The sequence below is a fragment of the Pinus tabuliformis genome, chromosome 5_1 (genome assembly GCF_031772625.1).
Source record: "Pinus tabuliformis cultivar Carrire ecotype Pingquan chromosome 5_1, CPIR1, whole genome shotgun sequence".
NCBI classification, from domain to species: Eukaryota; Viridiplantae; Streptophyta; class Pinopsida; order Pinales; family Pinaceae; genus Pinus; species Pinus tabuliformis.
The window spans coordinates 990,531,589-990,557,887 of NC_142305.1; the positions used below are offsets into that span (position 1 = coordinate 990,531,589).

Sequence of the window (26,299 nt, forward strand, 5' to 3'; positions counted from 1 at the left end):
CTTCATCCACTTCCTTCTTTTCCAGCCTTTTTCTGCTCTTCCTTTGCTTGAATGAGACGTGAGATGAATATGTATCAAAGAGGTCAAGTTTCCTCCTTTTTATAACCTTCTCAAGGTGGACATGGCTCCTCAAAATAGGCCAACTTCTCAGCTACCAGGCCGATTCAGTCTTGAAGGGTATTTTGACACTTTTAATTACAAAAATAATTTTCTTTACAAGTTACAATGTGGCCAATGGGGCCTTCAACTTATGACAATGACTCTTTTGACTTCTTGACCTAGGACAAACCCGAGAACAATCAACGGGTGTTTGAACTTTAAAATAAAAGACCCTGAGCATGAAACCCATGCTCCAATAAAATTAATATTTCTTCTTTCGTTTTACAAAATACAAGAATCAAAAGTACATTTCATATTTATGAAGACCTAACCTAGTTACACTTTTTTCAATAGGGGGGAGTTTAAGAATTTTTTTGGAGAAATTTGTCAATGATAAGACTACCACCATGTCGTTAAAAGAGCTAAAAAATGTCAAGATGAGGAAAAGGAGAAAGTCAAATATTTCAATGAAAAGTTCAATCATATATTGAACAAGTTCCCTCCAAACATGCAACCTCACAATTCTATCATTATGGATTATTATACAACTGCCTTGCCAACAAACATTTCTGATTTTGTTAAGAGAGTTTCAAAGGAGACATTGGCTTTAAACTTTGTAGAAGCAATCCTTGTGGAGAAAGACTTGCGTGCCATTGGAGATATTATTGATGTTGAAGAATATAAAGACTCCAAGGAGAATAGAAAGAAGTCTCAAGCATCTTCAAATAAGGCTAAAGATAAAGATTCTTTTCATATTTAAAGCTTGTCTAAATATTTAAAGTCACTCACTAATGAAGACTAAAAATTGAAGAGAAAGCAAATTCAAGTTTATACCAGTATCAAGCCCCCTAAGTCTTTCTTATTCAGAAGGAATAACAATAATCAACCAACTAAATCTGCCCAAAGCTCAAATTTTGTGTTAAATGTTGAAAGTATTGGCATGGACAACTATTGCTCCTTCTATCAGGAATGACATTCAGAGGAAACTTGCCCATAGTGGAACCACAACATTAATTCTCTGGCAAACCATATTGTTGATACTTTACTAGTAGATGAGTAGTATTGGGAGACAAAAGAAACAAGTGATCCTGTAGTGGTTGAGGAAAGTAGAAGTATTAGACATTCAATTAATACATTTTATTTCATTCTTGATACTGAAAAGAAAAGTACTGAAGAACCACCTCCAAGTGAAGAACCCCCTCATAAACAAATTGGTCATTATAATTTGTGAAGAAAAGTCCCGTTTCGGAATAAGAAGTGACAAGACAAGAACCAAAGAAGCAACCATTAAGAAGGATCTCACCACCAACCAATCCTGCTCAGAATGCAAAAAAAAATTCTAGAAATGCTACTACTTCTAAGAACACTTCCACCAGTAGTAAAAATAAGTTTATCACTCTAGAAGTTTCAATCAAATCTATACCAACAGACACTACATCATTGCCTACTAAAAATGAAACTATTGATTATAATATCATTGAGGACTTGAAGAGCTTGTGCCAACATTTCCATATTTGATCTTTCAAAGATAACAGGTCAGCGAGAGCTAATTGTCCAAGCCTTCTCACAACCTTCATCAGGTGAAAAAACTTCAAATTCCCAAAAGGTGTCTGGTAAGTCTCTTAGAACTCTCGAATCTAAAGTTAATGCTGTATCTTTAGATGCTAACAATATTTCCCCCCCATTTTTGCTAAAATTTGAAATATTTAATTACAATGTCCATAAACGTTTAGTTGATCCAGGTGTATCCGTGAATGTAATGCCATATCTGTTGGTAATAAAATTAATGCTAAATAGGATAAATAGAAATAAACTGGACATGCCTGTAGTTGATGATGATGCAAAGAACAAGGTAGAGGACTTGTTACCTTTAGAATTTTTAAAATAATCATTTGGTGTTGCTTCGTTGCCAGTAGGCCTAGATAGTACCCCAACGGAGTCACTTAAAGAAATCATAGACGTTGCTCCACTTCTAGGGAGTGTGGTCAGTACCTTGATGGATTCATTGTATTACCTCTCTACGCAGGTATCCTTTCTCAATCCTTTTCCCTTTATTTAATTTGATTTTCTTTAATGTGTGCATTTGCACTTATTACTGGGTGCTCATTGCGCTAGGGAGGATGAGGGATCTCGACTTATTTTATGAGCAAGAGAGGTTGTTTCTTGTTTGATAGAAACTAAAAGATATCCTGATTTAGGTTTTCCATCATGTTAGGCTTCCACATCTCATCTCCAGCTAGAAAGTGAACAATGGAAACAAGTCATTGAAACATTCAAAACCACACTGAGCACAAGGTTCAGGTTATGGGTATAGGTCATTCAAACTGATTAGGGTTCCCCACGAGCAATCTGTTCTTATTTTCCTTGTTAATTAGTGAGACTCATAGGAGAGATACCCATGTAATTTTGATGATTGGTCTTAAGAGAAGCTACCTATTGGAGTAGCCATCAAAACTACACAAAATCATTAGGCCTAGGGTTTTAATGCTAGGGAAAGGTGAACATAGAAGCTCTTCTAGGGTTTCAATATGCGAGAGGAGGCCAAGAAATATTCCTTGAGGGTTTGAGTATGTGAAAACATGTGTGATAAATCTAGTCACAACACCAAAGGTTTGAAGGTGTCAGGTTTGATAAGGCTCATGCAATGGCATGCAACATAGAGGGAAATTCCAAGCTAGGTCAAGGCGAGCATATGCCAAGAAAGAAGATAAATGCATGATGTAATTCAATAGGTAGGGCTTATGATGGAATTCAATGTTGTGTTATGAAAATGTGTGGAAGAAATAAACCAATTACAGATAAAATACCAATGCAATGCATGTGAAAAGATTTCAATGCAAAAGATGAATGCATTCTTAAATTCCAAATGTTATGCAACAACTAAGTTCCTATGATAAAACTGACACAACAAAGCATATAGAAGCAAACGATAGTAAGAAAACCTTCACAAAGAAACCATAATAAGAAAACTTTGATAAACAAACCCTTATTATCAAAATAATAAGAATTCCAATGCAGCCACCAGAACAGTTCCCAACCTGCTAAAAAAATAAGATGACAATGATTAGAATCTGTAAAACAAATTGTGCAAATGCAAAAATGCTCACCTATGAAATATGCACAACAAGAAGGAAGCCATGTCTACTTACATGAAAATGTGCAAGAAAAAGACCATTAAAAAAATGCAACACAATCCTGGTAAATAGAATCACAAACATGCAATTTATAGTCACCCATCCATGACATACATCAATTCGTGCTTTACCCTAAATCCAATGTAAGTAAGGCAAGATGCTGCATGCTAGCAGATGAATTCACCATATAAGATCCTTCAATCCAATCAACAACCCTATCATCATATGGAGAATGATCAACTTGATGAATCTGCAAAGAGGGGTCTCGGTCATGTGTAACTGAGATACCTGAGGAGCAGAAACCCTAATTTCAGAAACCTTAGTGTGAAGTTTCCCATGGATTTCGTCGAGGGCGTGAGGACGTGACATAACCATCCACAGAAGCTGAAGTGCCTCATCATACTGACAAATCTTCGAAACTTCAAACGAAAGCTATCAAATATTAGTAGTTTTGCAATATTAGCAAGTGAATGCATATGGTTATCATTAACCGTGACAGGACAAATATCAGTGAAAATATTGTTGATTGGATCAAATGTCTAAATATTGATAGATTGGCAGTTCAATAGATCAAATTCTTTAGATTACCAAGAATGAATTGAATCAACCGAAGAGTCTCAAGTAGAGGAGACGTTAGGCGATTAACACCTTCCTATATAGGAGATTTTAAGACATCATCTAAATGTATACGTTCACAAACTCTACTGGCTGGGCAATAGTAAAAATGTTTTGAGACAATGGAAAGAGTAATCCATTTAGCAAACACATTAGGGTATAAAGGTTGATGCATGTCAACTGATAGGGGGTGGAAAGATGTGTTCAGATAAACCTTAGTCAAATAAGAGGATTTCAGAGATGAGATTGCATCCGGTAAGATGATGCTGAGAGGAGAGTGATGCATAGAAACCCTAATTTGATTTGGTTCAGGGGTCTCATTAGGAATGTGGGAACTTGACATAACCATTAATGAAAGATGAAGTGCCTCAACTTCCTCATGAGTCCCTAAACATTTGAAAGGTGAATCATCAAATTCTAGCGGCTTTGTAGGATGAAGAGATGGGTACGAATGATAATCACCAGAGGTGTGAACGAATATGTTTTTAGTATAATGATAATCATCGAAGCCACTAATTTTATTAGGTTGGGCATCTAGTACATAAGTATTTTCTTGGATTGAGAGTGAAGAGGAATCAATGAGAGAAAAATCTGCGTTGGGATGAGATGTAAGGCCCTCTTCTTCACCTGTTAAAGGTTGCAGGCGAGAGATATGAGGAACAAGAGATTCAATATATTCATACTGTGACTATGAAACATCACCCCCATGTACATGATTGCACCCAACAACAACACGATAAAGTTTTGAATGATTTGTAGAAACCACCATTGAAGTAGACCCATGAAATAAATTGGGGTATAACGGATGAAAAGGGTTAGATGAAGGGGTGCCAATCGGACAAGGACTCACATTCTACACATTAGTGTCATCCAGAGGGAGAAATGGATTTGCATGCATGTCATGGCCTATGGATTTGATAGGACAAACAACTTTATCTGAGACAAGACTCGAGTCATTGCTGACAAGTGAATGAAATCCAAGAATAGACCTATGTATATGTTTGACAGGCTCAAGTCGGGTTTCATCAAGAGTGAGAGATGTTGCATCAACATAACTTTTAGATTCAAAATCAAAAGGATGTATGAGAGCTTCAGAGTCAAGACAATTTGATTCATTTCCTAGAAAGAAATGTTCATCATTTAAACCACTTACAACCAAAATTTCATTATGTAACAAATTAAGAGGAGGATGAGAAATTTTGCGAGCAGTAATTTCCTCCTCGAAGGCTTGAGGTTGTTCCCAACCTAGATAGATAGGAAAAGCAAGATTAGGAGTGAAACCTAGACACTTTGTAATCTACGAACTATCATGATAGTCATAAGAATCATAATTGGTTTCGAATTGAAGATGTTTCAGAGAAACTAAAGCCAACCACTGAAAGTTTTCACTCAAATACACCCATTCGACATCTCTTTTAGGAAATTCAAAACAAATATGGACAAATTTAATAGAAAAATCCTCTAGAGATTCTCCAGGTTTCACTTTGATCTCATTTATCCTACTAAACACATCTTGGAAATCGTACCTATGAAACGTTATCAAAGCTTACCGATGAGTTGCTCGAATGAATGGATTGAAGCTACTTGTAATGTTTCACACCATCACTTGACGCAACCTTCAAGGGTGAGGGAGAATAACACACAAGAAAACTCTTCATCGTCAATCTCATAAGATTCACAAAACTTAAGGAAATCAAAATTGTGTTTAGTCATGGACATTCCATCCTCGCCTATCAAAATTTAATTGAGACATGTGATAGAGAGGCTCATCGAGGATTGAACATAGACAAATGGATAAGTTAGGGAAGCACCCTGGGATCGAGATTCGCGACAAAGCCATTTAGATATATGAGACAAAACTACAGGCTCCAAGGGATCAACTTGTCATCTGGCCCTCCTTCTGGCGCCAATTTGTTGACGGGATGAAATGTATCAGCAACAACTAGGGGGGTCTCCCTGGTGTGAAGTCCCAATTAAACCTCACACCATTTGGGATATGAGCCCCATTTCGTATATGGGCTCGACTGCCACCATAAATGCTTCTACTCTTGGCTTTCAAATGATAAGATGTTAGAGTGGAGACAAGGGTGAAATGCCCGAACAGTGAAACAAGATTGGCCCAAGATTGAAGAACTACAAATAGAGATACAAACAAGTCTCAACAACAATAAGAAGGGGTAGACCATGAGAGGGATTAGTGAGCCAAAACCCAATCATACATATATGAATAAGAACATGCTAGAAGTTAATTGCAAGCTAGTTCAGAATAGATCACTGGCATGGCAAGGAACAAGTAAACACAGATTTGAAAGAAAAACATACATGCAACCACTATGAATCAGTCCATAACATATTGCATGTATGACAACACACATAAAAATATAGTGAAGTATAAGACAACCAATACAACCACCATGAGTAAGCATGGGAATCAATGTCGAATAGAGAGAACATCTTATTAATGTCGTTGCCACTTCAAGTACATAACTAGAAGTTGGTCATAACCCAACAATGGAACATGCGCTTCTCATAACATTGCCCAATACAAAACTGCAGCATCACTACAACTCCATCCACCAGCTGCCAAGGGCTGAGTGGCTCTAGCTCTCAAGAATAAATCAACTATCTAATCCTAGCCTCAACTCAAGTTCTAAATTCATGTTTAATGAAGAATGGGGGCACATTTATAGAGATGAGGCAACTATTCACCTACCATGACTCTTGAGCTCCCCCTATGACCTTTAATCTACACTCATGACTCTTGAGCTTTTTCACTACTCTCTCATACTTACTGCCTAGTACATGTTTAATTGATCTCAACCTAACTACTGATATCATGATGAGAACATTTACATTATGATCAAAGAGAAGGGGAAGATGTAGAGGGTTTTTGGAAACCTTAGAACGCTTTTCGCCAAGGAAACTGCCAGAGTACAAGAGAAAATTGCATGGTTCATTAGCTACATTGAATGACCATTCGCATGCTATGACATCTGCCATCGCGGTTAACATAGTGCCTTGGTCAAATATGTGGAGACAATTTGTTTATTGGTTGGACACCCTGACTGCAACGCTTATTGTGAGAGATCCTAGCTTCCTCCATGTAAGTGAGCAACGCTACCTCGCTTAACTGGCCCAACCACTACTACCATAGAAATCTCCTTGTGGAAAAAATCATAAGATTTTCACAATGGATGTTGTCTCCTTAGTTTCAGTTGGTGGGTTTCCCTCCTGTTCAAGTGATTGACTGCACTATTTTCGTCATTGAGTACAATCCACTGGAAACTGCAATCTGATGTAAAAACAATGATATTATACCTATTAAATATTTGTGCTTTCCAATCCTCCCAAATGAACAATCCAACAAGTGTCTTTGTTGCTTGTAAATGACACTTTGAAATCTTCCTTGGTAATTCTTCATTTGATTTGAGAAAATAAATAGTATTCAAGTTATCATAGACCACAAGGATATTATGAGAATCCACCCAAATTCCATGCAACAAAACCTTGGATTTAGGTAAATCAGTAAATGATTGAAATTCGTTTGTGAATTTGGAATCTTTCCTCAAAATTCTAACTTCATGGTTGAAAAGACTACAATATATTCTCCACTTGCGGAAAACATAATTGATTTTCCTCCTTTCTCAACATAGTGTTCTCTTCAAGTCGATTAGCCAATATTGAATTGTTTCATCCCTATGATTGGAAGCCCATGGAAGATGCTTCTATGATTATTATGAATTTCTTCATCATTTATACAAGACACGTCAATAACTCTAGGAGACCTCTCAACATGAAATTGTGTGACATAGAATGTCATCAACTGAGGTTCCAATGAAGAAGCCATTCCAATGTTTTTGATTCATCCAATGATTACTCAGAAGCAAATGGGGAACCATCCATCAGGTATTCCCTTCAAAAATTACCTTTCAAAGAGACAATCACATTGATGTAGTGAACTATGGAGTGATTTGCGATTTTCCGAAGGTCGAATAGTCACACTCTAGAAAAGTCGCATCTCTTGGCTACTTTTCCCGAGGCAACAAAATGTGACCATGCGACCTAGGTGGGAGTGCGAGTTACGGAAAGTCACATGGTCACAATAGATGGTTGGTTTCACTCCACGGGAGCTCACTTGAGGTGTTGTAATGTGAACCAATGACTTGGGAGGAAGTGTGAGCTCCTGAAGGTCGCCCGGTCAAAACATAACACAAGTTAAATCATTTGGTTTCTTCCAAAGCTCTGTGACTTGTGACTATTTGCACTTGAATGAGATCACACGTCATACTCTATTTTCCTGAGGCCCTATAATGTGATTGTGCGACTTGGGAGGGATTGCGTCCTTGGTAGATTACATAGTCTCAATTCTTAGATAGGTGATTATTTTGGTTGGAAGTCCATGCTGTGACTCTGCGACTTGTGCATAAAGCTGCAACGTGTGGGTGACTTACGATAAGGAGTTGTCACTTACACCATTCTCAGAAGTTTAAAACACCATGCATTTGCCTGCATAAATTTACGTGATAAGTCCATCGATCATGTTAATTTAGGCATCATGTATTCATCTACATTGACCTTGGAGGATTTTGGCTAGTACCTATGGGCAGAGGTTTGTATCTCAAACTTTTGTGTACAACTGCTGTGAAGATCCCTGTATTGAATTTGATTGTTCCATAACATACGCTACAAAACAAACGTTGCAAGCACTATGAACAAGCAGAAATTTCACAACAGTTCTTTCGTTTTGTTTTTTACTATCATAGTGCAACTAATAGGATTTATATCTCAACCCTTTGCGTTCATCATAACCGCATGCACTTATACCACCTTTTTGGACATAATGTATAGAAATCCAATGAGCTTCCATCGTCCTACCATAGGACCATGATACATGGGTTTTCCACATCTCTTTTGTGATGTGAACGCACACATTCATAGGCTCTTGGCATGATACTTCCTTTCACAAGCTCAAATGGTGTATAAACAATGCCACTATCTGCACAAGGGATTCACGAATTCATTGATTGTATTATGTGGGCCTTACATGATTTACTCATCATGTAGCCAAGGAGGATTTAAATCTTGGTGTGACCTCATATCATTCTGACATCAAACCCTTCATGGTGCCACTTATACCTTGTGCATAATTAGAGTGTGGGTTTGTCCATTACGATGGCACCGTATGCGCTTTGAGAGGGCTTCGATAAAGGTGATGCCTGCAACATAAGACTGCCATAAAGAATGAAAGGTGATGTTTCCATAGTGCGATTGTGAAGGGGTAACACTCCTTTGTATAGGGGTTATGGCCCTTTGACTATGCTTTGGTATAAAATAGAAGGTGATGTCTCCCTTGCCCTACATAACACAATAATACATGTATTAATTACATGATTTATATATAAAACAATGCTTCACCACTCACCAGAAACCAAAGGCTAGGGTGCTTCAATGCATGCTCAATTCTCTTATATATATATATAAAACAATGCTTCACCACTCACCAGAAACCAAAGGCTAGGGTGCTTCAATGCATGCTCAATTCTCTTTCAAAAATGTCATGCTTTGGATTTTGGTCCTCTTACACAAGTCTGTTTAACCCCAAACACATGCATTAACCTAACACCCAAGGTGGTGTTAACATGTCAAGGGGTCCCTATAATGATGCAAAGACAGTGGGATGCGATGCTAATGGGAGTGCATGCATGGGGACATAAGCACAGGGTTGAAACATGAAGGTGACTCTCATTTTGACTAGATAGGGCTTCAAGGAGGCGCATGATGAGGAAAATAATGCGTCAACCGTAATGAATTTGGAAGGGATGAGGGTGATGGCGAGGTGAATCCATCGAAAAAAGTATTCCCACAAACCCTAACACTTATTGATGTAGTCATGCTTCAAGATGAGATGATAAGGGTGAAGATGATAAGCATCCTGGAGAGTGAGGATTAATTTAAAACAAGGTTGGGCCCACAATCACATACCTTTAGGGTTACCAGGATGCAAGGGGAATACATAATTCTCGCAAACCCTAATGCACATGCTGAGGTGAAGGATCTGCCAAGAACATGGGAAAAATGTTTTGCAATGACTCTCACCATGATGCCATGTGATGTCGATGAGAATGCACCCATAGAGGCATGCGAATTAGGTAACAACAGGGAGGGGATCACTCTTTTGACAATCTAGGGTTTCTCCCAAACCCTAATATTATTAATCGTAAGGAAAGCCAAATTGAATGCATGCTTATCCAAATATAGGGCATCTACTGATCATGATCCATATCATGCAAATATTAGTTTCAAAATCGTGGGAGACTCTTGATGCATCAATGAAGCCATTGAATTTCAAAACCCTAATGCGATCCAAAGGTCTATATCTGAGATAAAATATGATGTGTGGATGAAATGTATGAAGCATGAGTGGGTGCATCAACATGGTTTGATAGGAAGGGCTGTGGGGAGAGTAACTGGTTAAAGGCCTTTGTTGGGATAGGGTCCCTAGGGTTAGTTTTGGGGTTAAGTTAACTCATTTTTGTAAAAGTTTTGTAAAAATAATGTAAAGTCTCCACAATATGTGGATGCGGAGCGCGCAGATAGATAGGAGTCAAAAGGGTCTTAGCCCTTGTTTTTGGTTGGTTTTAAGATTCTCCCATGGTCCACAGACCATGGTATTGTATGAAGGAAAGCTATAAATAGTTGAGTCATAACGAGTCTTAGATATAAGTTTTGATAGAGAATTGGGTACGCTGAAAGGTTTTTGTTGTCTTGGGCAAGTGCTAAGGCAGGAAGGCTCTGCTTCCTATACTTAGGTGAAGAAGGGAAGGATCCTACAGCTGAGTGCGCAAGAGGATTGGATAGAATCCACAACTGAATGTGCGAACCCTGCAGCTAAGTGCACAGGGTAGAAGAGTATGTAATCTAAGAATTGAAGATCAATAAAGATTGTTTTGAAGATTACTGTGTATATCTGTGAATCTGTTTATGTTAAATTCTGTCGATTAAATGATGTGTTTTATGAAATAATGGATGAATACTATGAAAATTCACTGAATCTATCTTAATGATGCATGACATGAATGGTTATATACTTTTGCGAAGTTAAAATCTATTTCTGTTATGTTTTCTGATGAATTAAGTAGATCTGCATGAACTCAGATCTAGGGTAGTTTTCTGATGCACGAAAGTAGGTATATCATCTGTTTAAGATCCACAAAGGATGATCATGGACCTTCGCAAGGGTCTGAAATCCATTTTAACTTAGTTACAAAAAAGAAGCCCTAGAAGGATATTGATCTGCACGAAGGCAGATCTGAAGCTGTGCAGACATAGAAACCACTTATCACACATCCCTGGATGCAGAAACTTGGTTCTAGCATCTCCCAATACTGCTTCGAGTGAGACTATAGCCTGCGCCTACGCAAGTTGTTGTTGAAAGGGATAACAGTTGAGATTTTTGTTGGTTGGCACAACTAATTTTGAACCTTGGTCAGGACCCCTCAAGCCAACAAATGGTTCCTTTTCCGGAATCAAGATCTACTTAAGAGATATGTGGTGTCACATCATTGGAATTTGACTAAGAAAGAGATTGAAAATTGGTTAGATTGGAAGATTCACAAGTTTTTGCCTCAAGAAAGCAGGAATCACACCTGTCAAAGGAGGATTGGTTGAATATATATCTGTATATAGAGGTACATGAAATTTTCTTTTGCACTTTTCCATGCGAATTATATGAGTGGTTAGATAAATTGGCAGATAGTCAAGGGAGGTGGAAGCTCGATAGTCCTCTAGTGTGGACTCCAGAATCAGTGTGATGACTAGAGGCATCTGAAAACAAGATTGTGCGGGTTGTCGATCATTGGCTTGATCAAATTCTGGGAGGATTTGTTACTGAATTTGTAGTTGACACATCAGTTAGCTATAGCGAAGCGGAGAGAAGATTCTTCAAAGGACCACGAGGTAAGTACTTAAGGTCATTGAATACTTGGATTAAAATGATATTATATGAAAAGTGGGTAATTCCATTACCTTAATGTTCAGAGCTACGCAAAGTGGAAGATTCTTTAGAAGTAGTGACAGATCAGGTCCAGAGTATAGTCCATTGATTGAACCTCCTTTAAGTGACGAAGAAGGGGCGGTGCTGTCTACGCCGTGAAGTGCCGTTCAGTTAATAAATCAGGGTATTATGAGGATATATCATCCATCCACTCCACCTCTGCCTCCACTTCCACCTCATACACCTAGGCCTTCACCTCCTCCACCCCCAATTCCACCATTGAACATGGGAAATACGATGAAGATGCTGATCTTTAAAGGAACAGGTGATGAAGATCCAAAACAATTTTGGTTTGTTGCAGGAGCTGTGTGGACAGTGCAACAGGTTACCGATGAAAATATTAAGAAATATGAGTTGGTTATAGCCTTGTAGGACTGCACATTAACTTGGTATATAAAGTATTGCACTGATAACCCCAACACATCGTTGTTAGATAACCAATTGGCTTTAAACAAGGAGTTTAGTAGGCCTAAGTCAGAGGTGTAGTCAGTAATTGAATTTAAGGAAATCTGAATGAGAGTTGATGAGACATCGTGGGAATTTGATCAGAGGTTGAAGTGCCAGATTAGGCATGCTAATATGTAAATCCCAGATACCCAGCATTATGGCTGGTTTATAGCATCGCTTTTTCTGCACTTAAGAATACCTTTGTCACAATAGAAGATAGTGATGCAAACAGAAGCCTTGGAAATCACGATGAGGCTACACGCATCACCTATTCTAGATACAAACCTTGGGGTACAAAAAATTCATTCGCAGCTGGAGAGCCTGCACTTGGAGTTGCAGATCCTGAAGAAAGGAAGGGAAGCTCAGCCGGAGGTACACACTGAGATATGGTGTCCAAAATGTAAAAGCCATGGACATGATAAGGATCTGTTACGTCCCTATAATACTAGTGTAACCCCTTATTGTTATTAGTGCCACCCCATTATTATATTATTGTGCCCATATAGTCCCCATGTTGTTTTTATTGTGCCCCATAGAAGCCCACTATTGTTATTGTTGTGCCCTTACAATAATATTTTTATGTAGGCTCTGATTGTATTGGGACCCCTTAGACTCCTATATATAGAAATGAGGTCTTGTCATTTGTATCATCCAAGAATTGTTCATTTGTGTAATGTAAAGGAGGTTTCCCCCTCGAAGAGGCTGATTTATAAGGCGTTGATCTATCTTTTCTTTTCTTTTGTGAGTTGGTTTCATAACATTTGGTATCAGAGCTTTGGATTCTAGGGTTTCGCTGCTCCAAACAGGTCATCGTGGAATTTTCACCATAACTTTTTCTCTACAAAGTTTTAGAAGATAAAAAAAAAACTCATTTGATACGAAATCGTTCTGAACCTTGGGTCCAAATTTTAGATCTTTTCTCGCTATATTTTCAGATATATGATCTGAGTAAGTTAGGGTTTTTGCAAGCTCCATAATTCCATCTCAAACATTTTATCATGGAATTTTCGCTATAATTTTGTTTCTATGACGGTTCAGACTCTGGAATTAAAACCCATTTGAGATGAAATATTGGTGAAGCTCGAGCCCAAATTGGAGATCTTGTTTCGCTATATTTTTGGAGATATGGTCCAAGACATTTAGGGTTTTTGTAGGATCCCAATTTACATCCCAAATAGGTGACCTTGGGAAAATCGTCATAACTTTCGCTCTCAGCATCAGATTGAAATTTCGTAAGAAATTATAAAAAGAGGATGAATTGTACTTCTCTGTTTATCATTTTCAAGTCTGAAGGTTGAAAGAGTGACACATGTAACTGTTGGGCCTCAAAATAGTCCTTATTTTCACTCCATTATTCACCAATACCTTCACATTTTACCTTCATGTCACCTCCATTCCACTTCCACATCATTACATTTACCTCATTATTGGGTTATAACTATGCTTTTCCAAAGTTTATTAATTCTTAACATTTTAAAGTGGATTTATGGTTAAACTTTAGAAAATAATATGCTTATACTTATACCTAACAATTAGAATGAGTTTGTTGACATGTGTAGGTATAAAGGAAGCTTCCAGGGCATCTTTATGTGGCCTTGAATGATCAAATTCGAATTTGATAAGATAAGCCTCATGGAAAATATCATGATCTCATGGAGAAGATCATGGACCTCATGGAGGAGATCATGGAGGATAGGGTTATGTGTCTAGATGGTTGAGAAATGTATGGAACTAAAGAGAGATTAGTGGATCATCATTATGAGTTTGTTATCTCATCCCATTGTATAAATAGGAGTACCTCCTCCATTCCAAAAGGAGGACTCTTGGAGCATGTATCCAACTTATGATGGAAAAGAATAAAGCTTCATTTTAGATAAATTTCCATTATATAGTTTTAGATATAAATTGTGTTAATGTAGGATATGAATTTATGGAATAACTTGTCACTTTGTTCTTAGGAGAATTGAGCTCACTCTAGAAGGATCAAATGAACATTTTAGTTCATAATAGATCTTATTTCATTTAATTTCTTAGATGTTTGAGGATTTGTTTGTGATTGATGAATGAGTTTTAAGTCTTATCAGCATATGAGGGGATAACCAAGGGTCTAAATTAGGCTCTCTCTCCATTTGATTTGCATGATAATTGAAATTCATTCTTTTGCTTTTATGTTTCAAGTATCATATGAGGGGATAACAAAGGGTCTAAGTTAGGCTCTCTCTCCATTTGATTTGTATGATAATTGAAATTCATTCTTTTGCTTTTATGTTTCAAGTCATTTCATTTCTTATGCTTATGAATGAATCTTAGTTTAGTTTGGATTAGTATATGAGGGGACAATCAAGAGACTAAGTTAGTCTTTCTCTCCCTTTGAATCTGAACAACAATTAAAGTTCATTCTCTTGTCTTCATTTCAAGTTTTTGGTTTTATGTAATCGATGATTTCTCTATGATATTATAGGGAAGGACAACCAGGACCTCCATAATTAGGAGCCTCTTCCCTTGCATATTATATTGAATTGTAAATAATTTAGATAGACATAGAGTTAGTTTCCTACTCCTGCATATATATTGCTGGCACCATCACAAGCTTACGAGTTTCCCTGGTGGATAATTTAATGAAAGCAATTTAAGCAAATAAATTGCCCAACATTTTGGCGCCGTTGCCGGGGATGGTGCTAAGGGATCAGGCATTAGGAATTTAATACAGTACTAGTATTTTTCTTTAGAAAAGCTAACTTGTGAGACCTGGTGACAGCAGGATCTTCATAAGGAAGTTCAAGTTTGAGTTTTCTGATGTTTTAGTATTTAGCTAGTTTTAAATTCAGTCTTTTTAAAAACCCCCCTGCATAAATAAAAACGAATCAAGCGATTAGTATGCTCTCTTCCTGCGCTTTGTGCGATCAGGAAGATCAGAAAATCTATTGATTTTGTTCAAATAAAAATACTCTTGCTGGAGAACTAATCTGCAATATGACAATAAAAAATTTTGTGAATGAAAAAAAAAAAAACATCTTTAAATTTTTAGATGAAATTTAGTTTTTTTAATTTTAGGAATAAAAATTTCCGCAAAATAATAATAATATATGTATCATATATATACATATTATTATTAAAAAAAAAAAATTAACCATTTTTTTTGTTTTTTAGATATTTGAAAAAAAAAACTAACCATTTTTTTTGTTTTTTTAGATATTTAAAAAAAATGCAAAACATTAAATAAAAACCACATTAAACACAAAACAAAAAAAAAAAAAAAAAAAGATGCGGAGTTTGATCAAATGGACCGAGAATGGGACTGGGACAATTTTCTCTTGTTGTAGGCGTTCATGGCTACTGCGGCGCATCATTTCTTACCATTTCTCCATGACATGCTGTTAACGGGAAAAGTGTCTATTCAGAACGACCCTATCCCACTAAGGTGTGACAGTGACCTTAGAAATAAACAGAGAAAACTACTTTCGTATTCTTCTTTATGAACTATAAATGAAGAGGAATAGGATGAAGTAACCTGTGTCTTGCGCTAGTCCTTTGATCCAATCTCTCTTCTCTTTGTCAGCTTCCAGCTACCTGCTCCCTCACTTGCCCAGCTTCACCAAGTTCCTGTAAGATCACAAAAGAAGAAAACTACACAAAGACATGGATTTATATTCAGAAATAGCTTAGGATCAGATTTAAGCTAAACATACAAATGTATCAAACATCAATGATACACAAACATGTAGGAGAAACTCAAATAGTTTTATTGATATAACAAGAAGATCCAGGAGGAGTTACAATCGATGATTCCTGATCCAGCATCAACCTCCCAGCATAGAATCCCCTCTTCACCTCCAAAAAAGCATAAATCACCCAATACTCTGATATCTACCTTTAAACCAACATCAATTCTCTGCAATGTACAAAATTCCAGCCTTCGGATCTATGGGATGAGGGATCCATATATAGATGTATGCAAAGAGGATGAGTCAGCTTATGATTTGACTAGTGGCTTCTCTCTGTCAGTTCTTGCTTCCACTTGGATACTGAGAGCCTCTTACTCATCCTTGGTCGAACTCAGTGAGGCAAGTGTCATTGGAGAAGATTCTGGAAGCTTCCATTGTCTTTCCACCTCGCGGAATGGCACTGCCATTTGTCATTTCCTACTCAACGCACCCTGGTAGTGCATTTAGGTGCGTTGCAATGCACCTAGCTAGTGTATTTGGGTGCTATGCAACGCAGCTAGCCAGTGGAGCAGCTGAAATGATCCTGATTTGACTGATTCTGAGCAGTTTCTGGTGGAGAACTTCTAGGAGAAGCTGTAATTTGTTGACCTTGTCCCTTTAGGGGTCGGAACAACACTTTTAGGGACTTAGGATCCCTTGGTTTATGGACATTTCATGCTTATAGCTGTAAGGCACAAAAATGTCTATAACAGTTGCCCCCTAAAGTATGAGGCCGTTTATCGGGTGAAATGATTTATTAGGAGGATCAGAAGTTCTTTCAATGCTGGGAGGAGACCTGTAATAAGATACAATACAATACATTATCTTCATACTATTTTCCATGATCTAGCTGAGGCGGGCATTCCCATGCTCAGCTTTATAAATTCATTTTCATGTACATAGGACAGACAATCGTCTGATGGTAGACTGATGATTCTGATAGAGTCATCATCCTTTTGGTAGGATGATTATCTGTGCTGCAATGCTCTACATTTCAATGTATTTATTTTTCCTGAATATATATCGCAGCCCAGATGGATGAAACTAGATCCAGGGTCTTCAATCTCGTCCGATCTTCACTCGAAGTACAAGTCGATCCATGTGAGAAATGTTTTGAAGTTGAACATGGAAAGACATCGCTTGATTACCAGTCAATGATGTAAACTGTTAACAAGCGTGAGAGGAATCACTAATAATGATGATGACCCTCAAGGTACTGCAGTACAATTCACGTGGTGTGAATAAAGGACTTGGCGTCGAACACCACGCAAAATCTTTCGGTCGAAGGTCATTGATGTATACCTGTCGCCGGAAGTGAGAAACTTGCCATTGAGGCATGCAAACTTCAAAGTACTGAAGGGGGTGTTCCTAGATCAACTTCTTGGATAATGAGCTGATGTCGACAAGAAGTGATCCGTCAAAGGAGGGCCTTAATGAATCCCACATCAATGACATGGAATGGAGCAAATGATTTTGATGGAGGTGAAAACGATCTGATGATATATGGTTCAGGATGGCGGTCATGAAAGAATGAAGTATAATGTATGGTAGTGGATGGGACACAGGTGACTTCTCTGGATGACTTCTCTTGAACATGTCGGCGACACTTATGTGATGGATTGGTAGCATTTACCCCAAATGTGGATGGTATGGCGTGACCATGGTGATGTGACTGGTGAATGAAACAACCCAACCCGACTCAGGCACGGAGTGGAAGTGTCATGTTCAAGAGCGACTTGCTACCAATAAAGATTCTTTGAGTTTTCTTCCCAATTTTTCCCCAGTCATTGCTGACTAGTACCTCTTTATTTTTGTCAAGCTTGAGGAGGATAACATATTCTTGTTCTATAATTTTCCCTTCGGGCAAACCCATCGCTATGTTTTAACGAGCCTAGCGATAGTGAAACTCGTTCTCGTCTAAAGACAAGTTTGCCACTATTAATCTTTTTAACGAGTTTAACGACAAAGATAACTCGGTCCTTTTCATTTTTAGAGGTAACTCCAAAATTCCTTTTTCGTCATCTAATCCCTTAATTCCGAAAAAGTATAAAACAATACAGAAGGGATGAATTTTCGATAGTTTTAACGAGCCGAACAAAACAAGCGCTCGATCTTTTTGTGCAATAATCCCTCAGGTCCAAAAAGATTAAAATCTAGAGGAGGGATAGCACTTCCGGTCGTTTTAACGAGCTGGAAGGCCAAAAATTGGCAATCTTTTCATATTTTACGAGTCAGTTGAAAAGATCTTAAAGAAGACTCGTCTTTTGAGGAACGAGTGATAAAATGGGTAGCAGCTGATTCCAGGTAAGGGTTGGAATTTTCCAATCACGGCAGTGTCACAAGGATGGCTAGTGAAATCACTCTTCGCAGCTGTTCCTCAAAATGGGTAAACAATCAAATGGAGGTGAATGATCGGCCAATGGAAAAGTGGAGGTGACGGTGCAAACACGACCAAGTCTTTAATGGATGAAATGCTACATTCACGGTGGTTATTTATCGGGGAATAGTTCATTTTTTAATGAGCTTAAACGCGGGTGGAAACATTTGCTCATGTCTTATGTTTATTTTTTAACGAGCTTGAACTATGTGCTAAAACTGCTCGATTAATCCAGTCATATGATAAGAATGTCTCATATAAAACGACAACTTTTAGATTTTTGCCCCACATCCTTTCTTTATGCAAGTTAAGTGACGACTAATCCTACGAGTTTAAAGGGTTAGAGGTCCTAAAAATTTAAAAAATAAATAGCCGCCCCTCGCTTGCACTCTAAAAGGTTTGCATGCCCCCAGGTATAAAATATGGTTTCAAGGTTACCCCTCAATTTGCAGACAAAACATTTGTTCTATCAGGAAAGGCCTACCTCTTACAGGTTACCCAAAGATTGTTCTATTCGCGGTGCAAACAAAACACTTCTTCGGCGATGTCTACCGAGATAAACAATGGTGAGCGACGACGTCCGCCAACTCACATAACTTTGACAAGAAAATCTTATTCTAGAATAACCCCTCTTCCACCGACGGACGGGGTACAGACTAGTCATATTCTCACGCGGAAACCTACCCTATACCCGAAGTTTTCCTGCCGAAGCAGACCAGGACGCATGCCCCCTGGGTTTCAGTCATATCCCTCTGAATTACTCGCGCTCATCGGGAGGACGGACTGGGGATTGAGACATTTCTTGCGTGAAGAGACCATTTAGGGATGGTATATGACTATTTGCTATGCGTGATCCGGGAAATGAAAGCTGGTCCACGAGCTTGACCACTCTTCCTTCGTGTGGAAAACACATTACTCTAAAGAGTGAGGAGACGATGGCTCCCATGCAATAAATATAGTCTCGTCCAAGGAGTATATTATAATCCAAGGGTCCTTGAACTACCATTGCATTCATGCGAACTGTCTTCCTTCTCAATGTTATGGGCACATCGGGAAGGATCCCTAAAGGTCGACTGGTTCCTTTATCAAAGCCTGTCAGATTTCTCATCTCAGGCAATAACGATGGCAAACCAAGCGCTTTCCAAGAAATAGAGGAAAGGATACTCATAGAAGCCCCCTCATCTATGATGGTACCAACCATGACCATTCTATATATTTGAACGATAATTCGGAATGGTATGCTTGCTGGTAAATAGGGTCTGCCTAGTTGATTCCAGTCAAAGGAGACAACTAGGTTGCTTGGAGGTGGGACCGAGTAGACGACCGGGTATGGCTCTGACGAACTTCCCTCCTGCGGTAAAGGAATGGGTAGATTTCCCCCATGTTCGTCGGAGTCTGTGTTGATGAAGAGAATTTGGACGGTGTCATCTTTGTTCTCTTCAGTGACTATATCATCTGAAGATAAAACCTCTGAAGGCAAGACTGGGTCAACTTCCGCCTCGACCTTTTGACTTTCGTCTGGTATGGATTCAGCTGGTTTATCTTCAATGATAGGCGCTTCAGCCAACCACTTGAGCGGGCCAGCTGGATTCTCAACTAGCGACGGACTCGGCAAGAGTTTTTTATATCCAGGAGGAAGTCGTAACGGTGAAACCGGACGATCATCCAAAACTCTTTTAGCTTCGTCTAAGAAGGGACAATGGTGGACGGCATGATTGCCTTCGCACAGTTTACAAGGAAATCTAGCTTTCCCTTTTTTTCCTGGGGCTTCACTTTCGCTAGTTGACGGTGTGCTTTCAACATGATCACCAGAGGTTGATGACACCGGATTGTGCAAACGAGGAGACCAGTCCCTTAGTATCCGAGGGATGCAAGGAAAATCTCTGTGAAAGTGGTCTACTTTGCAAATGACACATGGCGATTTAGGCCTGATCGGTGCAGTGTGTGGATTTTCGTTAGACAACACTCGTTTTCCCCCATTCGCCTTTGGCTCCTTCTTCTTCTTCTCTTTCTTCTTCTTTTCCTTCTTCTCCTTAGGAACTTGACTTTTGGCTTTGCCAGCCCCATCAAGCGAAGAGGAAGGAGGAGAGGAAGAATTAGAGGAAGTAGAAGGTTGGTGGGCAACTTTGGACTCGTCTACTTGCTGATTCGATTGTTCAGGAATAGTGGTGTTCTGAACGACATTGGTTGAGGAAAGCCATACTGGCAAGCCAATTGTCAGTCTTGGAAGCGACAATGTGGCCATATGGGGTGCACCAACATCTCCCCAAGAGGAGAAGGGACTAGGATTTCCACCAAGGGGAATTCCTTGGTTGGTAGACTCCATTTTCTCAACCTAAGATCAACGTAGGAAAAGGGTAATGAATATTCCGTTTAAAATAAATTTTTAGATGCTTTGACACAACTTGTTTTTTCAGTTTTTAAGAGTCGAGAAAAAACAAAAGATGACTCTAGTCTCCTTCGATTTTTAATGAGCCTGAAGTGACAAGTGCTCAGATGGACCTTTTCCGTTAAGGAGTCTGAAAAGGAACGAAAGGGACTGCTCTGGAGATCTAGGTAGAGGGAGTACCAAACCAATCGCAAAACTGCAGAATACTTTTTACAGTACGGCAGTCAATCTTCCCGAATGCTGTGTTCAGTGCATTGCGATCGATAGGGCGGTGGACACGGCTTCCTATGGATAAAGGATTTAAGCCTATAGGGGTCTCCCAAAATATACTCGACGGTACGTGGGAGCACAAGTCCGTACTGGCACTTATCGTCTCAAAGTGGAGGAATCACCCAACCATCAATGAGGACAACAGTTACCAGGCTTGACGACGCCGGAATACGTCTCTAGCCTAGACCTCTAAATGTTGTGCGTTAAGTTCCAATGCGTTGTTAGATTCATTCAATTTATTTTAAGTTGATCTTTCTTATGAAGTTTTCCTTTTGGGTTCACCACGAGATGTAGATGTAATTCCTAAAATGCAATCTAAAGATGATAAGCAAACTTTTATCTCTTTTCAGCAATGAAAATCCTAGCTACAAGGGGAAAAGAAAGACACAATCTTTTCACAAAGAGCAAAGAGCACACTGTAAATGCACTTTCCTAAATCAAGCCAAACAGACTGTCAATATGCAAATGCACATGTGCATGTATTTGCTTTTCACTTTCTTAATATTGATGCCTAAAAAGAAAGTTGATGTACAAATCTGAATTTGCTTTCAAATGACAAACACAAACAAGCTTCTTTTCGAAATAAAAAGGTAGAGATGATTACGACACTTTATGATTTTGAAATAAATACTCGTTTCGACACTAGAAAGTCGCAAATTCAAACCAAAGGCAAAAGTAAAAGCATAATCGACTGTCAACAGCAAATAAACTTTCTCCTAAGATCAAAATCGACAGTTATGACAGATCTAATCAAAGGATGACAGTATGACTATTCTACTTTTGCAATGGAAAACTGTAAATGATGTAACAAACACACAAAAACATCTATAGTCTTTTTGTACAAAGGAGGCGGAATTAAGGCAAAGAAAAGGGGTTTTCAAACAGACACATACACTGATCACAGGCTGCAAAAATCAGAGACAAAACTGAAAAAATGAAGCAAAGAACCTCAGCTGCACAGGGCTAGGCTGATCAGCGCACCTGTTACATAGAGAAACTGGATTGCAGCGCAGGTAACCCTCTCGGGAACTGCGTTGAAATGCAGAACCTCTTCACAGAGCCTGCGCTGGGGTAGAAACGAGAATTCTATCCGGGTTCTGGGTCATGGTTTGTAGTTTAATCTATGGTTTTTGGCCGAGTAAAAGCAATCAGTAATGCACAATCAGAGGGTAGATTTAAAAGAGGTGTAAGAGCTATCACAAAGGGAAATCAGATCATTTGTGAATCAGCTGTTCAAATCATAAACAGATCCAGTGAATGGATTGAAGTAGCAGATGTCTACTTTGCATTTGTTAATGGCAAATGCAGTTCGATTGCTACTTCTAAGTTTATGAAACAAACAACAAGAGAAACACAAACAAACTAATTAGACACGATCCCCAGTGGAGTCGCCATTTTGTTAACGGGAAAAGTGTCTATTCAGAACGACCCTATCCCACTAAGGTGTGACAGTGACCTTAGAAACAAACAGAGAAAACTACTTTCGTATTCTTCTTTATGAACTATAAATGAAGAGGAATAGGATGAACTAACCTGTGTCTTGCGCTAGTCCTTTGATCCAATCTCTCTTCTCTTTGACAGCTTCCACCTACCTGCTCCCTCACTTGCCCAGCTTCACCAAGTTCCTGTAAGATCATAGAAGAAGAAAACTACACAAAGACATGGATTTATATTCATAAATAGCTTAGGATCAGATTTAAGCTAAACATACAAATGTAACAAACATCAATGATACACAAGCATGTAGGAGAAACTCAAATAGTTTTATTGATATAACAAGAAGATCCAGGAGGAGTTACAACCGATGATTCCTGATCCAGCATCAACCTCCCAGCATAGAATCCCCTCTTCACCTCCAACAAAGCATAAATCACCCAATACTTTGATATCTATCTTTAAACCAACAACAATTCTCTGCAATGTACAAAATTCCAGCCTCCGGATCTCTGGGATGAGGGTTCCATATATAGATGTATGAAAAGAGGATGAGTCAGCTTATGATTTGACTAGTGGCTTCTCTCTGTCAGTTCTTGCTTCCACTTGGAGACTGAGAGCCTCTTACTCATCCTTGGTCGAACTCAGTGAGGCAAGTGTCATTGGAGAAGATTCTGGAAGCTTCCATTGTCTTTCCACCTCGCGGAATGGCACTGCCATTTGTCATTTCCCACTCAACACACCCTGGTAGTGCATTTAGGTGCGTTGCAACGCACCTAGCTAGTGTATTTGGGTGCTATGCAACGCAGCTAACCAGTGGAGTAGCTGAAATGATCCTGATTTGACTGATTCTGAGCAGTTTCTGGTGGAGAACTTCTGGGAGAAGCTGTAATTTGTTGACCTTGTCCCTTTAGGGGTCAGAACAACACTTTTAGGGACTTAGGATCCCTTGGTTTATGGACATTTCATGCTTAGAGCTGTAAGGCACAAAAATGTCTATAACACATGCCTGCATGGAACGCAGGAGGGCTGATTTTCCTTGCGATTTTGTACATGGGGCCAACCGAGGCCTTGTATTATTGGGTACATCGTGTGTTTCACAAGGATATCCTCTTCCAGCGGTATCATTCCGTACAATCACGATGCGATGGTTTTGCAGCCTCAAACAACTGGGTTAGATTCCCTCCGAAGGCTATTGTATAAACAAATCCTGCGTATTCACATTGGAATTCGAGGGGGATGGCGATGGGAGCAAGAGGTGGAGACACAACATGGGTGGGGAAGAAACCGTTGCGGCGTCTGGGAGGCATGGCAGACGCCCTCTCCATTGCTTCCAATCTTGGCTTCTCTGTTCCACAGGAAGATGTGCAAAATTTGGGTAATGTGACAGGTCTTACTGATAAAAGTGATACTTTGATAAGAGTTTTGAGAGACCTTACATCTGCGCAACGTAATTTGGCGAATTTGCAAGTAGAACTACAAGGTCGACAGGATGATAACAGTGTGGCACATCTCACCCATGTGAGTGAAATGGAAAAAAATGTCAAAAGCTTGCTAAGACCACTTCTATATTGAAAGATGTCATTCAAAATAAGGATCGAATCATAGCACGTCTTCAGCAGCCCTATTCACTTGATTGCCTTCCAGTTGAAGCAGAGTTTCAGCACCAATTTTCAGAGTTGTTGCTTAAAGCATGCCAATGACCTAGAGACATTGTTGAGCACGCCAGTACACCTTCCTCGATAGTTTCTCCATAGCAATGGCGCTTCTGGCCGAGAAAACTGTGTCCGGACGCGAATTCAAGGTGAAGGATCTGTCCCAGGCGGATTTTGGGAGGTTGGAAATTGAAATGGCCGAAGTTGAGATGCCTGGATTGATGGCCTGCAGAGCTGAGTTCGGCTCCGCTCAGCCTTTAAGGGTGCCCGGATCACTGGGTCTCTCCACATGACCATCCAGACCGCGGTGTTCATTGAGACCCTCACGGCTCTAGGTGCTGAGGTGAGATGGTGTTCCTGCAACATTTTCTCCAAGCAGGACCACGCCGCCGCGGCTATTGCATACCAAATAAAATAGCGCTGCGGTGTTCGCTTGGAAGGGGGAGACGCTGCAGGAGTACTGGTGGTGTACTAAAAGGGCTCTTGACTGGGGTCCAGGCGGTGGCCCTGATCTGATTGTTGATGACGGTGGTGATGCAACTTTGTTGATCCATGAGGGGGTCAAGGCCGAGGAGGAGTTTGCCAAGACCGGTAAGGTGCCAGATCCGGAGTCTACCACGAATCTGGAGTCTCAGATGGTTTTGGGATTGATCAAAGAGACCATCATTGCTTAACCAGCTCAGGAGGGCAGCGCTGAAGCGCTGAATAGTTGATAGACAAGCTAGCGAGGATTCACAACGCCCTTCTTCAAAGTTGCAGCACCTTTGCCCCACGGAGAGTTGCAACAATTGTTGACAGAGTTGCAGCACCTGTGTCCCGTGGAGAATTGCGGCACCTGTGACTCGTGAAGAGTTGCAACACCTATCTCCTGCGCTCAGAAGGTATATGTGCCAAAATAAAATAATAATGGAAAATTCTCAACGACTGGAGTACGTGGAATCCGTTGAATATGCTTAAGAACAGATATTCAGTTGTAGAGCCCGGTTTTAAGGGGAAGATCAGATTTGAATACGGTTTGTTGTTTTTCTTTTAATTAGTTTTTTTTTACAACTAAAAAAAATCTAAAAAATCAACATAAATAATAAATTCAAAACAATTGTTTTTAATTTGTTATTTAAATAAAAACAAAAAAATATTTTGTGTGTTGATTAAAATAAAAAAAAAATAATAAGAAAAAAAAAGTAAACATTTCCTTTTTATTTATTTAATATTTTGGATAGTAAAAAAAATCAAAACAACACAAAATAATTTTTTTGTGATTTTCTCATTTTTATTTTAATAACAAAAAAAAAAAAAAAATTAATTTTATAATTTTTCTTTATTAGGTTTTAATAAAAATTTTTTTGTTGATTTTACAACTTAAAAAAATCTCAACTTAAATAACAAATTAAAACATTTTAATTTTTTTAATTTGTTGTTTAAAAAAAAAATCTAAAGCAATAAATAAAATCAACATAAAAAAAAAAAAAAAAAAAAATTATGTTTTCATTTCTTTATTACTTTTAATAGTTTCTTTTTTAAAATTTTGTTGTTTAAAAAAAATTAACAAAAAAATAATAATAATAATAAATAAAAAATAAAAAATAATAAAAAATAAAAAATAATAAAAAATAAAAAAAAAAGTTCACAAAATTCACACAGCTTTGAAAATAAAAAATGGAATACTTGGAAACAAATTTCAAAAATCGATTTATCAAACATTGGAGGATTCTTGTTTCGATAGCTTCAAGTTGGCATTAACTCATCACATCTTTCTGTTGTATGCTTTATGATGCACTAATATGCAGAACACAACAGATATTTCTAATGTCAATCTTTTTGCCAAGTACATTTCATGAGTTATCTGACACAAACAGGGAGTATTATTTTTCATGGTTGTTTTTAAGAATGGATTGAAACTGATATCATGAATTGAGTTACTTTCAACACTTTGATTCTTCTTAAATTTGTTTTATTTGGTATGAAATGTTTGCGTAAGAATCATGAAGGAAATGCACAATTCTTCTTGAACAAACTTATGTTTTCTTTCTGCCAAGTTTTTTTACAGGTTACAGGATAACAAAGTGATCATTAAGGAGATTGCATTGTGACGAAAATTGGTATTCCAAAGATTGAATTCATG

General features: G+C 38.6%; 2 pseudogenes; both read left to right on the forward strand.

Moving 5' to 3' along the window:
* Positions 1-23,767: 23,767 nt before the first annotated feature.
* On the forward strand, positions 23,768-24,225 carry LOC149168043 (AUGMIN subunit 2-like; annotated as a pseudogene).
* A 56-nt stretch (positions 24,226-24,281) lies between these two features.
* LOC149168044 (adenosylhomocysteinase pseudogene) lies at positions 24,282-24,851 on the forward strand (annotated as a pseudogene).
* Positions 24,852-26,299: the final 1,448 nt, after the last annotated feature.